General features: G+C 35.7%; 1 protein-coding gene across 1 annotated transcript in view; it reads left to right on the forward strand.

The window, feature by feature from the left end:
• CPZ (carboxypeptidase Z) overlaps window positions 1–8287 on the forward strand; it is a 124141-nt gene that overhangs the window by 104834 nt on the left and 11020 nt on the right. The window lies entirely within an intron of this gene.

Consider the following 8287-nt stretch of genomic DNA (forward strand, 5'->3'; position numbering starts at 1 on the left):
AAAAATTATTATTTTATCTATGTAATGTATTATATTTGTTACATAAATATGTTAATTTTATTTATATCATTGTCTGTACTATATTATAAATATATTTATTATATAACTAATGCTAATAATTTATGTATTAATTATTTATATTTATTTATTATATAATGTTAGTTTTATTTACATAATTTTATATATCATATGACTAATGTTAATAATTATATTCATTTATATATTTTGTTTATTAGATAAATATGTCAATAATGTTATTTATTAATATACTTTTACATAGCATATCGTATAATATATTATATAACTAATGTTAATTGTGGTGTTCATATAAATTACATATATTTTATTTATTATATAAATATGCAATTTTATGTAATATATGACATGATATATTTATTATATAACTAACATCAATAATTATATATATTTATATATTTTATATGAATAATGTTAATAGTTATATATATAATGATATATAAAGTATATAAATACATATAATTGTTTTTATAATGCTTACTATTTACTTACTAATATACTATTATCATTATCATCATCATCATCATCATTATTATTATTATTACCATTATTACTTTCATGGGAGACTTTCACAGAATCATAGGTTTAGAGTGGAAAGGTACCTTACCTACCTTTCTTTTTTTTTTTAAATGAGGAACCTGGAAGGCAGAGAAGCTAAATGCCTCATATGAGGTCACAAAAACAGCAAGTGGCAGAGATGGAATTAGACCTGTATCTTCTGTCCCCAAATTCATTCATTGCTTTTTTCACTGTATGTCATGGATTTCATACATCATTCAGCAGGTAGGGGGGATCTGGAGGTCTGCCCATGTCTCTTCCCCCTTCCCCCACAAACACACACTCAAGAATCATCTTCAGTGACTTCTTCTTACTTGTAGGAGTAAGTAAAACTCTAAGTTTGACATTTAAAGCTCTTCACGCTGTGAAATCTTCTAGTTTTTACAGTCTGTTTGTACATGACTTCCTTCACGCTCTCCAAGGTATCCTGGCCGACTTGCTGTTCCTAGCACATACCACTTCATCTCCTATCCACCATTGCTTTGGACCCACTGAGTGTCCATACATACTGATGCCTCCATCCCCTTAATGATCTCCTTCCAAACCTCCAAGTCCTGGAATCCTTGGGCTCCTACAGAACTCAATGTAAGAGCTGCAGGAGATCTTTCCTGATACCTTTACGTACTCATCCGCCTTATCATGCTGTTGTACCTACAATTAGAAGACAAACTCCTGAAAGCTAGAAAGTATTTCACTTTTATCTTTATTTATTTTATTTTTATTTTTTGAATTAGCTAGGTGGTTCAGTGGATAGGTGTTGGTCAAGAGTCAGGAAGACTTGAGTTAAAAATCTGACTTCAGATACTTACTAGCTGTGTGACCCTGGATAAGTCATTTAAACTTCTGTTAGCCTCAGTTTCTTTAACTCTAAAATGGAGGTAAAATAGCACCTGCCTCCCAGGATTGTGAATATCAAATGAGATAATATTTGTAAAAAATGCTTTGCACATAATATTCCTTAATAAATTCTTGTTCCTTTCTCCTTCCTTTCTTTAGTTTTCCTAGGGTTTAACACTATGACTGGCAGATAATATGCACATGATGGATAAAGAGACAACCTTGAAACCAGGAAAATCTGGATTCAATTCTTGCCTCTGATATATATTGCCAAATGACCCTGGGCAAGTCACTTAATTTTTCAGGACTACATTATATTAATAGAGAAATTTCCTCTCCTTTAACAATGAAACTGCATGCCCTTTGAATTGCCTCTCTTTTGAAATTCCTATACAGGCAGCTGGGTGACACAGTAGATAGAACACTGGGCTTGGAGTCAGGAATATTCATCTTTCTGAATTCAGATCTAACCTCAGACTAGTTGTATGACCCTGGATAAGTCACTTAACAGTTTGCCTCAATTTTTTTATCTGTAAAATGAGTTGGAGAAAGAAAGGGCAAACCACTCCTGTATCTTTGCCAAGAAAACCCCCAAAAGGTGTCATAAAGATTTGGATATGACTGAACAAAAACATTATTGTGCATTAGACTTTTCCCTTTATGTGTGGTCTATCTGCTATTAGATTGTAAGCTACCTGATGGCAGGAACTAAATGGCCCAAACTTTGATTCTCTACTTTCCAGCATAATGTTCTGTGTAAAGAGTCGACATTACTTGAATTATTCCTTACCTAGAGATCATACCCACCTCCATCCCAGGTGGTGATCCTTGGATATCCCCGCCTTTCTTGCTTAATAAATAATTGTTGAATTAGTTTTGACCTTTCATTTTCACTGAATAGGAAATTCAAATCTGATGGGGATAATGATGAAATAAATGTTAACAGTCTAATTCAGAAAGCATTTATTATGTGTCTATTCTGTGCAAAGTATTATTCTAGGTTCTAGGGCTGCAAAAATAAAATCAAATTAAAACACATTCTCTAAGCTTCCATTCCATGAGGACTGGGGTGGGAAGAGAATACAATGTGTAAATAGATATGTATCTGCATCATAATTGGAAGAAGGAGGAAACACTAATACTTAGGTCATAGGGGGATCAGCAAAATTTTCTCAGGGATGGTGGCACACAAACTGAACCTTGAAAGAATCAAGACAATGTGGTTTGATAGAAAAAAGTAGTTTAGGTGTCACAGTGGATAGAATGACTTAGGTCAGGAAGACTTATTTTCCCAAATTCATATCTGGCTTCAGCTGTGTGATGCTGGACAGATCACATAACCCTGTTTATCTTGGTTTCCTTATCTGTCAAATGAGCTAGAGAAGGAAATGGCAAACCAATACCTTTGCCAAGAAAACTCCAAAAGGAGTCACAACCAGACAAGAGTTGGACGTGAATGAAAAACAGCTGTATGACAATAGGAAAAGACTAGATTTGGAATAAAAAGACTTTGTCTCACTTCTTTTACTAACTAGCTGTGTGACCTTGGGCAAGTCACTTCTCATTTTTGTCTTCAGTTTCCCCACTTGTAAGAGAAGCCATTGGACTCAGTGATCTCTAAGATCCTTTCCAGTCCTTGTTCTCTTTTTTTTCAGGTGGCTCCAGAGACTAAAGCTGTCATGAAGTGGATGAAGACCATTCCATTTGTACTGTCAGCCAGTCTCCATGGGGGTGATTTAGTGGTTTCATATCCATTTGATTTCTCAAAGCATCCCCTGGAAGAAAAAATGTTCTCCCCTACACCTGATGAGAAGGTAATGCAAAATTTTCATGGTAAGTCCAAATACTTTGCCTATGGAAACTCCATGGTGGTTTTCTTTTGGATTGTCAATGGGATATGGTGGAAGAGAGCTCAAGAATGGAGAAACACAATGAGTCTTTGAGTTAAAAGACTTGGATTCAAATGTTAGTTCTGTTCCTTATTACCTGTGTGACATTAGGCAAGCCACTCAACCTCTCTTGATCTTAGTTTGGGAGCTCAATTAGATGATCTCTTAGGTCTCTTTCAGGATTGTATCTTAGGATCCTTTGAAAGAAGTAAGGAGACTGGGGTTCTGTTCCTACTTGAACCACTTTCTTGACACGTGACTCTTGGCAAAGGACTTAGCTCCTCTGAGACTTCTTTGTTAAATGGGAATAATAATACTTGTACAATCGATCTCGCAGGATTATTTTAAAGATCATGTGAGATAATGTATGCATAGAGCTCTATAGAATTATAATCAGTTATACTATTTAATGTAAGCCAATATTTTTTGTGTTTATTTCTATATGGATAAAGACTAGATCTGTTTTTTCCTGTATTTCTACTCCCAGAGTTCCTTCTCTGGATGTGGATAGCATTATTTCTTTTAAGTTCCTCAATGCTGTCCTGGATCATTGTATTGCTATTAGTAGAAAAATCCTTTACAACTCTTAATATAGATTTACATCTTGTTTCTAAAAAAATCATGACTGCTCTAATAATATAACATTAGTCCCTTGTCTCCATATTTACATCAGTATTTAATTTGATCACTTTAACCTGTCTGGTTCTCAGTAAGGTGTTCTCACTTTATCCTGAGTCTGATGAGAGTAGACTTCTAGTAAGGCCAATCATCTACCCCATCCTCCCATTCTCTGTAATAGTTCCTCTACTAATTCCTCCTCCATATAAGATAGCCATCATACCTTACCTCCTTCTGGTCTATTCCACTGCCCTTCACTTCATTCCATTCCAATCACTTCAACCTCAAGTCATCTCTCCATATAAGCCCCTTCAAAATACTCAGTCAATTATGCCATTTTCAGGGACTATAGATGACCTGATCCAATATAGGAATCAAACTCTGACCTTTTGGGTCGTTTATGATTAGTCTTTCTTCATTACCTTTGTATGTTTTTTGTAGATCAAACTTTCAGCTGAATTCTGGATTTTCCCTCAGGAAGAGTTGAAATTCCTTTAATTTATTAAATATCAATTTTTTACCTTTTATAATTATGCTCATTGCTGAATATGTGATTCTTGGTTCTAAGCCCAATTCTTTTGCTCTACAGAATGCTGTGTTCCATGGTCTGCATTCTTTTAATGTTGATGCTGCTAAGTCTTGTGTTACTCTGATTTTAGCTTCACAGTATTTAAATTGTTTTTCCCCCTAGTTACTTTTAATATTTACTCCTTAACCTGGGAACTATGGAGATTAGCAATGATGTTCCTGTGCATTTTTATCTTTGGGCTTCTTTGAGATGGTGATTGATTGATTCTTTCTATTGCTATTTTACTTTCTGATTCTAGAATTTCTGGGAAATTTTCCTTAATGATTTTTTGGAGTATGGTATTTAAACTCTTTTTTATCATAACTTTACAGGAATTAAACTTATCTTATGTCTCTCCTTGATCTATTCTCCAAGTCAGTTGTTTTTGTGATGAAATGTTTCATATTCTCTTCTTTAATTCTTTTGATTTTGCTTTATTATTTCTTGTTGTCTTAGGAAATTGTTAGCTTCTACTCATCCATTTCTAGTTTTCATTACATTGTTTTATGCCATAAGTTTTTGGACCTCTTTTTTTCTACTTGGGTGATTTTTCATAATTTTCTTGATTTTCTTGCATTACTCTTACTTTTCTTCCTAATTTTTCCTCAACTTTTCACATTCAGTTTTTGAGATCTTTTTAAAGCTCTTCCAAATGCTCTTTTTAAGCTTGTGGCCATTTATTATATTTCTTTGCTATTTTCAAAGTTGATGTTTTTTACTTCACCATCCTCTAAGTTTGAGCCATGATCTTCTTTGTCTTCACAAGAGTTAGAGTATTTCTCCTTTGCTTACTAATTTTAATTAATTAAGTAGAATTTTAGAAACTAGGTAAATAGATTTAATTATTGTTTTTTTACTGGCTTTCAGGGTTCCTATTATGCTGGTGGATGTTACCTCACATTTCAAAATTTTGTGTTTGTATGTTTGTTTTTACTGAGTCCTATTTAGTTTTTCCAATTTTTATAATCCAGTGTCAGATGTAATCCTAGGTCCTCTGCTCAAGCCCTAACCCATGATTGACCTCATTTGTTCAGACAAGAACCTATGGGTAGTTCTGAAATTACTACTGCAAACAGCCAGTCAACTTCTTCCTGTTTCAGCAAGCCCAGTTCCTCAGTTACCACACTTATTGGGGTATACTTCCTCCTTTCTCTTCATCTCCCACCACCACAGCCTGGGATAGAGCAGGAGTCTAGTCTACATTCCCCTGGCCTCCAAAATCTCTTCCTCACTAGTAGTGATGCCTAAGCTCTTATCCTCAGAACCTAGTGTCCACTGACTCCTCAGTGTCTACTCTTTCAATTCTAAAATTCCCAGCCGTGGGATAGTGGGAGTCTTCAGAGCCAAGCTGCAGCAGACTCTGCTACTTCCAGGGCTCTCTGCCTGTGGATTCCAATGGTACTCTCCAGGATGCAGGCTCCTAAGCTCAGCAAACAAGGTGTAATCCAGGCTATCTTGTGGTTTTCACTCTGTTTGCTCAGTTCCTATCCACAGAGCCTACATCGGTGGGACTAAGGCCAGGGAAATTGAAAACCTTCCCCCTTAGTTATCCTTGCCTGTTCAACTTCTTTCTGGACTCCTGTCTGTTTTGTTCCTTTTACTTTTTGTGATTTTGTGATTTTGTAGAGTTATTTTTAGTTGTTTGCGAGAGGTATCAGGAGGGTGCGAAAACTTCATGGTCTACTCCACCATCTTCCCACAATGCATCTCCTTAGTATGAATTATTAAAATGACAGTTAATAAAAATTAAAAAAAGTAATGATCACAAGAAGCTAACATGTTCATAACATGCCAGCATAACTTTTTCTTTTTTTGATAAGGTCACTGAATTGGTAGATGAGGGGAATGCTCCAGATATAATTTACCTAACTTTCGGCAGAGCAATTGATTAAATATTTTATTTAATCTCTTTTTGCTTTAATCCATTGGAGAAAGAAATCTCAAACCACTCCAATACTTTTGCCAAGAGAAACCCATGGAGAGATAGATGATAGTACGATGAGACAGCAAAGGAATTAGTTGAGTGGCCCTACTCAGAGAGTCATTAATGATTCAATGTTGACTGGGAAGGAAGCACCTAGTACATTGTTCCAAGGATCTATGTTATTTGAAATATTTTTATCAAACACTTAGATATGTTATATTTAAGGAGGTCACTAGATAGAAGCATGAGTATTATTTTTAAAATCAAATATACAAATGATACAAAGCTGGGAGGGATATAAACAAGACTCCAAAAAAAAATCTTGACAGACCATCTAGAACATTGAGCTCAGGCTAATCAAATGAAATTCATTAAAGATAAAGGTAAAGCCTTATAGTTGGCTTCAAAGAAGAGACTTTCCAAGAGAGAAGAGATAGGGTTAGAATTCAGTGATTCCCAAAGTGGGCACTACCACCCCCTGGTGGTGCTGCAGTGATCCAGGGGAGCAGTGATGGCCACAGGTCCATTTATCTTTCCTATTAATTGCTATTGAAATTTATAAAAAATTTAATTTCCAGGGGGCTAAGTAATATTTTTTCTAGAAGGGGGCGGTAGGCCAAAAATATTTGGGAACCACTGGGTTAGATGAAAGTTCCTTTGAAAAAGAAAAAGATACAGCAAGCTCAATATGAATTAACAATGTGATATGGTGGACCCAAACAAAACCTAATGAAATCTTGGGCTTCATTAAGAGAGGCATAACTAAGAGAAATAAGCAAGGGACCGTCTTTGTAATCTGCTCCTTCAGATACAACCTGGAGAATTTTTTTCATTTCTGGCTGTCACAGCTTAAGAAAGCCATGAATAAGTAAAGGAGTGTTCAAAGGAGGGTAACCAGGAGAATTAAGAGCTTTGAGTGCATGTGGTATGAGCAACACTTGAAGGAAACCGAGATGTTTGTCCTAGAAAGACTCTTCAAGTATTTAAATGACTTTCATGCGGAAGAAGGATTAGAATTGTTCTCTTTGGCACTAGAGTGCAGAACCAGGATGAGGAGTGGGTGGGTGTGGGTGTGGCACAAGTTTCAAAGGAAAATTTATGCTTAATATTTTGGGAAACTCCCTAACATAGTTATCCAAAGTGAAATGGGCTGCCTGAGCAGAGAATGACTTACTCCTTCTTGGAACCTTCAGGCAAAGGCTATATGAACTCTCATGGGACATGTTGTAAAGAAAATCCCTTTGGAGGTGTGCATAAGTTGAGCTAAATCAGAAGTTCTTACCCTGAAATAGATATCAGAGTATCTGTAAACTTGTAGGGGGGAAAGAATTATACCTTTATTTTTACTGACATTTCCTACAAATATAAATGTAGGCAACAAAAAAACATTATCCTGAGAAGGCATCTGTCTATAAGCTTCACCACACTACGAAAGTGGTCCATGAAAGAGAAAAAGGTTAACATAACGACCCTTGAACTAGATAGATGGCTGCCAAGATCCTTGCCAAATCGAAAATCTTGTCACTATGTAATACAGAGCAGTGCCACTAGAGGGTAGTATTGCAACATGAATCACTGACCTGGCTGTGTTTCTAGAGGCATGTTTGGTATTTTCACCACTGTTGATAGATGCATATCTAGTCTTTTTGCCATGCTTGCTGTTGCCTTCATTTGTGCTTGGTCACTACACACATGATTGCAGAAAATTCATTATTTAATATCCTGGATAGAGAGGTGATGGACTCCATGCAGACAGAAGAAAAAAGGAAAGAAGGAAGAAAGGAAGGAAGGAAGGAAGGAAGGAAGGAAGGAAGGAAGGAAGGAAGGAAGGAAGAAAGAAAGAAAGAAAGAAAGAAA

This window comes from Gracilinanus agilis, chromosome 6 (assembly GCF_016433145.1).
Source record: "Gracilinanus agilis isolate LMUSP501 chromosome 6, AgileGrace, whole genome shotgun sequence".
NCBI lineage: Eukaryota > Metazoa > Chordata > Mammalia > Didelphimorphia > Didelphidae > Gracilinanus > Gracilinanus agilis.